We start from the raw sequence: 9,719 nt of genomic DNA, 5'->3' as shown, positions 1-9,719 counted from the left end.
AATTGTCTTGGCATGATTAATAATTTAAAGTAAAATATAAACATAAGGGCAACTTAAACACTGGTTTAATTTGTTTGTGTCAATTCAAGGTCAGCGACTGGAAAGCTCTATTAAAAAAAAATCTGAGGTCAAAAAGATCTTTAGGAAGCAACCACATACCTCCGCATATTTGAAGATTGAGAGCTAAAAATCCATTCCTGATGAACACCATTGAGTAAAGGATGTATAACATCCACCACACATCTGTTTCAAAAATGACATATTACCAAAATTATCCATTTCTTTACAAATAAACATTATAGTATTAATAACTACAGAGAAGCCTTCAGAATGAGTTCCACAATATGCTAACTCTCTCGCGGTTTTCCTGAGCTCTGTCTCAAAGCATTTACTTTAATCCTGGGGCTTTAGAAACATCTTCTTTACTTTTAACTGTTGGTTTTATGTGTCCATTTTCATCTTCTTCATAATTGGCATGGTCTCTTTTTTTTGGCAAACTTTTTTTTCCAGTTGTCCCCACCAAGATCTCATATCTTCTGGCCATTTCTTCATCTGACACATCAAGCTCCACTGCTTCACCTTCACCTTCTTCCACTTTGTTCTTAGTGTTCATCTGGAGCATTAATTTCTCAAAATCCTCTGAATGACATTCTTCCATAGAGAAGATCTTCACATAACAAGAAATTCTGCTCTTCTATTATGAAACACTCTCTTTTCTTTAAGCTCTGGCAAATCCACAGTGCTCTTCACTAATGATTTTCTTTTCTTCTTCTTCTAGTTGTTTCTTGGTCTCCAAGTCCAGTCCCCTTTGCACGAGCATCGTGCACAGCAGATTCTTGGACAATTTCGTCTTGTGCTCAGCCGCCATATTGGCTCCTGCTCGGAGCCACGCCCCAAGATAGTGTCTTCTTTTGCAAAAACCAATAAATTAAAAAAAAAGTTGTAAACATATATGATTTGTCCAAGATATTTGAAAAAGGAAAAAAACAGAAGCATGATTTTCTTCAATATTTTTTTATTTTATTTATTTTATTTTTTTAAGATTTTATTTATTATTTGAGAGAATGAGATAGAGAGAGAGAGCATGAGACAGGGGAGGGTCAGAGGGAGAAGCAGACTCCCTGCTGAGCAGGGAGCCCGATGCGGGACTCGATTCCGGGACTCCAGGATCATGACCTGAGCCGAAGGCAGTCGCTTAACCAACCGAACCACCCAGGCGCCCTTTATTTTAAAGATTTATTTATTTGAGAGAGAGAGAGATTGAGAGAGCACATGTGCATGCAGCATGGGGGAGAGGCAGAGGGAGAGAAAATCCCAAGCAGAGTCTGTACAGATTGTGGAACCCCACAACTCAGAGACCACAACCTCAAAACCATGATCTGAGCTAAAACCAAGAGTTGGACACTCAACTGACTGCACCACCCAGGCACCCCACTTAAGTATTTTTTTAAATTAGAGTTTGTTCCCTAGCTTTTCAAAGAATAAGTCTGAAGGTGTGAATCAAATGGGAGAGAGAGAGCGAGAGAGAGCGAGCAAGTAAGCACATCTTATAACTGCTTTAATAGCTTTTGATAATTCTAATGTTACCTTTCTGGAATTTAGTTCTACACAAAATAGCTGAATTTACAATATTTCTAATGATTTAATATATAAAAGAAAATATTTATTGAACATATATTTTGCATATAATTCTTTGTTTTTGTATATATACAACGTATAATTGGCACCATAAACAATTTTGCATATCAGAAACAGAGTAACTTTAAAAAGATACCAGAAAAGCAAGGAAAAAAACATTAAAGAAATTTAAGTGAAATTTATTTAATGAGAAAACAAAATTAATAAAATTTGGCAAAATGCATGGCTCTCTCTCCAAATATCCATATGCCTGCTCCCTCAGTTCCTTCAAGTTTTGATTTGAAAGCCATTCACTCAGTGAAGACTTTCCTACCTTACTATTTAAAAGTTGTATCAGATCCTACCCTGGGACTCTCTAATTCATTACCCTGCTCTATTTTTCACATTCTTTGTTGCATGTATGACTTTTGCTTATTTAGTATTTTTGTTGTTCAAAATATGTTTTTTTTCTTTCCAACTCAATGGTCAGAGAATCTGCCTCTGCTTCCTGAGTGGTGAGGGACAAGGTGAGAAGGCAGAAGAGCATGTTTAGGAGCTATCGTGATGGCCATCACCATGTAGATATGGGTATAATTAAGTGATATGAAATGATTTGAATACTAATATGAACAAAATATATTATAGATAGACATCACTTCAGCAGCTGTTCATCTAGTATTGTTGGTATAGAGGGAAAATCAAGGGAGGGTGGAAGATAATCTAAGATTGCCTATCTCTTTAGAAATGCTGCTTTGTGAAAAAGGAGTCTGAAAGATGGTCTGGCATTATTAGCAATCATAGGTATCAACATTAGATATAAGATGTAAACCTCTGTAAAGTCAGAGAAGAAATAAAAATAAGCGAAAAGGTCAGCATCCTTTCTGGGTAGCATGGAATTTCAGAGAAGAGTCTTAAAGGTATATAGATGTATTAACAAAAGAGAAACACAGAACCTCCAGACAATAGAATTTCTCCTTGTAAAGAAAATTTAGGAGATTAGCGGGCTGTTTTTGAAAAGAATATCTGCTAAGCATACCTACTATTCCCTCTGTTTCCAGTATCTGACTCATGGGTTTGTAAGGATTTGTAGGTTGTATTTAATACAAATTGTTCTCTATAAAGGTTTACATATTCTGGAATAAAGTTATAGAATGTAGCGTAGGGCTGTGAGGGTTGGGGATTCTGTAGTGGTAATTGTAAGAAGGAATAATTTCCTAAATTATAAACATACCCAAACAAAGATTACAAGTAGGGGATACCTGGTGGCTCAGTTGGTTAAGCGTCTGCTTTGGCTCAGGTCATGATCCCAGGGTCCTGGGATCCAGCCTCCCCCCTCCTCCCCTGCTCTCTCTGACAAATAAATTAAAAAAATCTTAAAAAAAAACCCAACATGACAAGTAAACAAAAATTTAGTTTCTGGGAGTCACTTTAGACTAAAAGTGAAAAGCTTTATTACAAAAAATAAATGTATCATACCCAAATTTCATTTAAAATTGCATTTAAAAAGCATAGAGTCAATCAGAGAAAGACATGTATCATATGATCTCACTGATATGAGGAATTCTTAATCTCAGGAAACAAATTGAGGGTTGTTGGAGTGGTGGGGGGTGAGAGGGATGGGGTGGCTGGGTGATAAACATTGGGGAGGGTATGTGCTATGGTGAGCACTGTGAATTGTGTAAGACTGTTGAATCACAGATCTGTACCTCTGAAACAAATAATACATTATATGTTTAAAAAAAAAAAGATAGTAGGAAGGGAAAAACGAAGGGGGGGAAATCGGAGGGACAGACAAACCATGAGAGGCTATGGACTCTGAGAAACAAACTGAGGGTTCTAGAGGGGAGGGGGAGTGGGGAGATTGGTTAGCCTGGTGATGGGTGTTAAAGAGGGTATATTCTGCATAGAGCACTGGGTGTTATACGCAAACAATGAATCATGGAACACTACATCAAAAGCTAATGATGTAATGTATGGTGATTAACATAATAATAAAAAGAGAAGAAGATAGCAAGAAGGGAAGAATAAAAGGGCGGAAATTGGAGGGGGAGACGAACCATGAGAGACTATGGACTCTGAGAAACAAACTGAAGGTTCTAAAGGGGAGGAGGGTGGGGGATGGGTTAGCCTGGTGATGGGTATTAAAGAGGGCACGTACTGAATGGAGCACTGGGTGTTATATGTAAACAATGAATCATGGAACACTACATCAAAAATAATTAATTAAAAAAAAGCATAGAGTCAAGATGCCTCTCTGATTAAGACTTTAAGGACTTTGTATAAGTCATACTGTCCATGTGTACTCAGTCATGTGAGAAGAACAAGATTTTTTAAGAAACAATATGCGAGAGTAGGATCTCAATAAATACACGTTTAAGTAGTAGACAATGATTTATAGTTGAATCAGATCAAGTTGTGTTAAAGATCTATGCATGGATATATTTATAATATAGTCTTAATATGTACATAGGGAAAACATTCTTTATTGAGGGAATTTAGGCTTTATTCGTCAATAAGCTGTTATAGAGGCTTTTATATAGTAGGCTATATATGATGAGGGGAATAGTAGAAAATGATCTGGTATTTAGAAGAAAGAAAGTTGAATTTAATACAGGACATAGTATCACTTCACCTTGAAGTATATAATGGATTTCACAGGTATAGAAGTGTATTGAAAGTAGATATTCCAAGAAAGAGAGATATAGAAAATCACAAAACTGACACTAAGCTGAGGGCAGGAAATAATGGGCTTGGTGATTGGTGTATACTTCAAGTGAACTAACTTTCTTCTCTTTCTTTTCTTTTCTTTTTTCCTTCCCTCCTTCCTTTCTTCCTTCCTTCTTTTTTGTTTCTTTCCTTCTTTTTCTCTCCTTCCTTCCTTCCTTCCTCTCCTCCTCCTCCTCCAACGCCTCCCCCTCCTTCTTTTTCTGTTGATTAGAGAAAAAGGACAGACAAAACTAGGAAGGATATTTAGTTTAAAATACCACTGGAAGGGGCTTCAGTTTTAATCCTAAAACTATTCAGAGTCTCGTAGAATTTTCAACGGTAGTCCATTGGGCACAGTAAATTGGAAATGTGGAAAATATTCTACTAGCTATGAAATTATGATAGTCATATTAAAATTAGAAGCATCGGGAATTCAAATAAAAGGTTTTTTATTTTTTTATTATTTTTAAAGATTTTATTTATTTACTTGAGAGAGAACGAGCAGGGAGAAGGACAGAGGGAGAGAGACAGAGGGAGAGGGAGAAGCAGACTCCCCACTGAGAAGGGAGCCTGAGGTGGGGCTTGATCCCTGGACGCCAGGATCGTGACCTGGGCCAAAGGCAGACACTTAACTGACTGAGCCACCCAGAAACCTCAAAAAAGATTTTTTTAAAGACCAAATATAGGAAACATTGACAGCAGAGAACATGGAATCAAGGCAGAGACACCGATTAACTTAAATAAATAGAATATAAATTTTTTACAACAAGTAAATAATCTGGAAACATAATAAAGCCAATTTAACATGAAAATATCAAATTTGTAATACTATTACAGATATTTTAATTTTTATTAAAGATGTCTATTATTTACATTTTAATATAAAATATTTACAGAACCATAGTATACAGATGCTAAAATTCTGTAAATAAGCATGCTCATTAAAATTTTGAAACAAATTTAATAAGATACAAATATAGAAAATGGCCAAATACATTTTAGAAATATGACTAATGTATAAAAATATCCACTACCTCTTGGTGAGCAAATTACTATAAACATTACATAAGTTGTCAAGTAAATACCAAATGTTGGAAATTTAAATTCTGAAATGTCTTAAGCATGAATAACATAAAAATAAACACTAAAGACACCGAATGTGTTTGAGAAAAAAATCTAGTTCCCCTAGCCCAAGACAATCTTTATTATTCATTACAAATATGGAATCTAAATTTTCAAACCATTTATATTTAACTTCTCTAGTGTTAGCAGAATATTTTACATTATCTTTATTCTTGATAAAGCAGTCCTGAGAAGTTGCCACAGATAATTGCCCCATGTGTTATTTATAGAATATTAAAAGAAAAGAGAAGCTAGAGAAATAATCTCTATTTGTAGGAAGAAGGAAAAAAATCTCTATTAATGGGAAAAAGATACGATGAGCTTGGTATTGAATTGTTTGGACAAGGATGTGACATCAGTACATCAGATAGAAATGTCATCCCCTGAAGAGCTATGACCTGAAAATGAAAACAGATGGAGATGAGTGATTAAGATTCATGCATCACACACACAGATTACTATCAAAGCTATGGAAATTGATGAAATATTCAAAGTACATGGATGTGGGATAAAAAGTGATAGCCTAAGGGGAGAAAAAAAACACCATGGGAAACCTCACATCTATTATTAGACAGAAATTTATCAAAAAAAATGTCTTAAGGTATGGTCAGTTTTAATAGAAGTACAATGCAATTACTATTCAAGTAATAGCTTTCAGTAAAAATACATAGATGTTTGATAGATGATTGATCGATAATTTGTCATATTTGATCATTTTAGTATTTGTGAAATTTTACTTTTATTTAAAAATAATCTTGTGGTATGCATTTTTATACATAATTTCCTTGTGATACAAAGTTTATTGTGAATAGATACTATTGAAATACCAGGAGCTCCTTAGGAGTTAAAAATAATGGGGTAATTAAATGTTAAATATTTGAGGTGCCTGGGTGGCTCAGTCAGTTACAATTCTGCCTTCGACTCAGGTCATGATCCTGGGATCCTCGGTCTTGGGATCGAGTCCCACATCGGGCTCCCTGCTCAGTGGGAAGTCTATTTCTCCCTCTGCCCTCCACCTCTCGTGTTCTCTCTCTCTCTCTTTCTCTCTCTCTTTCTGTCATGCGCATGTGCTAAAATAAATAAAATCTTAATAAATAAATGTTAAATATTTTAGCTGTTTTTTTTTTTTTTAATAAGATGTATTCTCTTCCTCCAAAAACTTACTGGTTTATGCTGAATGTCCTCCATTTGCCCATCCAGATACACATCCCCAATTTCTACCTCTCGGTGCCAGGTGAGGCTGACCTGTGTGGACTACACTGGCGAGAGCTCTTACTCTGTAATTTCTAGATAAGGTTGGCCAATGGCAATCACCTGCAGTAAGAAGAGCGAACTCGTGATACCCCTGTCACCCCCCTGCACTGAAGACCACAGCTTTGGTAAGGCATCACTTGCCATATGACTTTCTCTCCGAGTCTGGTAACTACACCTCAGTTTGTTCTTTCAGGCCTAAAGGTGGCAGTGGGTCTCCCATTTGTCTTGTTTTATCTAAATCCTACCCGCCATTTTGTGAACAACTTTAACTCTGTCTTTTTCTTGTGGCAGGACGCTGCAGGTTACAAACTTATATATTACCTTTGCCTGTTCTTGGAAAGAGAAACTGGAGGAGAGTGTGAGGAAGATACACCAAGAAATAGAACAGGCAGAAATGTGCATTATATTTTGCTTTTAAAAAATGATCTTGTAATTTACATATAGTAAAACTCACTTACTTGAGGGGTACCGCCCCATGAGTGTTGGAAAGTACATAGAATTGTATGAAACACTATCATACTCAAGATGCAGCACCGTTCGGTCATCTCTCAGAATTGCTCTGTGCTGCTTTTTACCGTCAAATGCCTTCCTCCCATCTCATTCTGGAAGTAACAACCCTGGATGATCTCTTTCCCATCCCTGTCGTTTTGCCTTCTCTGTGTCCATATAAATGGTTCACCCCGTGTGTAGCTTTTTGAGTTTGGCTTCTTCCACTTTTCTTGTTGCTTTTGAGATTCATCATGTTTTGTGAGTATGAATAGTCAACTCCTTTTTGTTGTTGGATGGAACCAGACAGCATGCACGCACGATCATTTCCTTCTCCACTTTTCAGTTGAAGGTCTTTTGGGTTTCCAGTTTTTGGCAACTGTGACAAAACACTGGTATAAACATTTTGGTAGATGTGTCATGTGCACATGGGTTTTCATTTCACTTGGTTAAGTTCCTAGAGTGGGATTGTTAGGTCATTTGGTATTCATTTGGCATTATAAAAACTGCCGAACATTTGGTATGGATAAAAACCTTGGTATCTTTGTAGAATGCCAATTTACCTTGTAAGAGTGAGTGTATTTCTAGACTTTCTATTGTGTTTGACTAATTTATACATGAGTCCATATGCAGACAGCACACTATTTTGCTCTGTATAGTGAGCATTACAATCCGGGAATATAAGTGCTCCAGATATTTTCCATTCACCAAATCATTTTGTCTATTCTAGGACCTCTGACTTTAGATTCAGTTTCTCATATTTTTAAAAATCCTGCTAGAATTTCAACTAAGCTTACATTTACTCTATAGATGAATTTGGAGAAAATTTTCAACTTTACATCAAATATTCCAATTGATAAATTGGAAATTTTGTTTATTTCTTTACTCTATTTTAATTTCTTTAGAAATCTCAGAAAATAGGGACCTTTATGGAGGAATGTAGAAGAGCGTCATGCTACTCCATTGACATTATTATTATTCTGCTCTTCGTGGGTTGCTGCCAGTGCTGCTGCTAATTGCCTCTTAAACACTGCTCCCTGTTGCTGCGTTATCTATCTGGACTTTTTCCTCTTTTTGCAACTGCTTTCACAGAGGGTTACAGGCTCCTAAAGTATCACTGCTGCCATCCTAGTACACTTAGTTATTACAACCATATCACTCTCTTCAGAGAACAGAAGCAATGAAATGGTGTGCGAAGTTGGAGACTAGACAAACAAAATTGCAAGTGGTATTTAGGCTCCTTTCTTGGTATATGTCTCACCCTGCAAAGACTTCACACATGATGGTTTCCAAAAATGCCTGAATAACAATATAGAGCAGGTTCCTGTTCTTTCCATAAAAATCCCAGTTTTCATGCAAATTAAAGGATATGGCTTCTCTTCAGTGCTCAGTGTCCTGAAATCAAGCCCCTGCATGGAGCTCTGTGTCAACCCTGGTGCTGATGAAGCCCGCTTAAGATTCTCTCTCACCTTCTGCCCTCCCCCCCCACCTCTCTCTCAATAAAACAAGCAAAAAAACCCCACTGAGTATGTACAATAACAATCACACTATAGTAGCTACATTTTATTGAGTAGGTACTCTCTTCGGGTACTGAGATAAATGTGTGTATTCATTATCTCACATTTTCCTCAAACAATCTTATATATTACGTATTAAAATGTTTATGTAATGGTAAGAACTCAGGGGCTTAAACAGTTTACCTGAGGTCACATGCTACTAAGTGGCAGCACATAGATTAACAATTTTATCTATGTGACTCACACTCTATTCTTCATATCCTACATTCTGCTTTTATCCTTTAGTTAGACAAATTGTAAATCTTAAGTATTTTAAGAAGAAATCTGAAGATATAAATTTTGTCCAAGGCCAAAGGCTTAGAAAATTGACCTCCAGAGTGCTACTTCCAAGAAATGGAGGTTTACATGTGATAACCTGCACGAAGCAGGTGACTGTGTCATTAATCAGTATTACTCCTTAGCTGCTGCGACGGGGTGAGGGTTAGTGGTGTTTATCAGAGACTTGTGGCACTATGTGAGGAGAGATCCATTTTTCAATTGACACTGCAAGGAGAAATTAAAACATACCCCTTATCCCAACAGCATGCTGAACTTTGACCCCACAGTATCTACACAGAGAATCCAAACAAACAAAACCCCATAAATGTACAACTATAACAACTATGAAATAGGCTGCTTTGTTAAATAGAAAGCTGAATTTTACCCCTACTCTTTAATTGTAAGAGCAGGCAGCCTACAATTTGCAGTCTTCCTTAGAAATCTATGAACAATTTGGTACTTAAAGAACTATGCATGGAACAACATAAAATAAACAATCATGATTTCAGTAATAAGCTTCCTGATAAAATAGACTGGCATTCTTACACAGATGTAATGAGAAAATGACAGCTAGACTTTATCAGAATACAGATTATACTGATATAATGATTTTCACAACGTCCTTGTTGATTAGATATTAAAGTACAAACCCATTTTATATTCTCTATATTTAGGGAGGCCATGTAATTTATCATTCAA

The 9,719-nt window shown here is 36.3% G+C and overlaps 1 pseudogene; it reads right to left on the bottom strand.

The window, feature by feature from the left end:
* Positions 1-393: 393 nt before the first annotated feature.
* On the bottom strand, positions 394-868 carry LOC112822272 (M-phase phosphoprotein 6 pseudogene; annotated as a pseudogene).
* Positions 869-9,719: the final 8,851 nt, after the last annotated feature.

Source organism: Callorhinus ursinus, unplaced genomic scaffold (genome assembly GCF_003265705.2).
Source record: "Callorhinus ursinus isolate GAN/ISIS: 27379988/994484 unplaced genomic scaffold, GSC_fseal_2.0 scaffold1, whole genome shotgun sequence".
Lineage (NCBI taxonomy): Eukaryota > Metazoa > Chordata > Mammalia > Carnivora > Otariidae > Callorhinus > Callorhinus ursinus.
This window is presented reverse-complemented; position numbering and strand designations above follow the sequence as displayed.